Source organism: Erithacus rubecula, assembly GCF_903797595.1.
Source record: "Erithacus rubecula genome assembly, chromosome: 2".
NCBI classification, from domain to species: domain Eukaryota; kingdom Metazoa; phylum Chordata; class Aves; order Passeriformes; family Muscicapidae; genus Erithacus; species Erithacus rubecula.
This window is the reverse complement of record NC_136685.1, coordinates 212113-212358: the sequence shown is the minus strand read 5'-3', so window position 1 is coordinate 212358 and position 246 is coordinate 212113.

Here is a 246-nt window from a genome sequence, read left to right as displayed (position 1 = left end):
CCGTTTTTCCCGGGAGTTTCTCCTATCCCGATAACCCCAGGAGATTTTCCAGCCCCGTTTTTTCCCGGCATTTCTCCCATCCCGGTTATCCCAGGAGATTTTCCAGCCCCGTTTTCCCGAAGGACGCTTCATTCCCACTTCCCTCCTCCCCTGCCCCTCTCCCGGCCCGGGGCGGGCTCTGGGGCGGCGGGGGCGGCCCCGGAGGGAGGGAAGGAGGGAGGGAGGGAGGGAGGGAGAGAGGGAGGG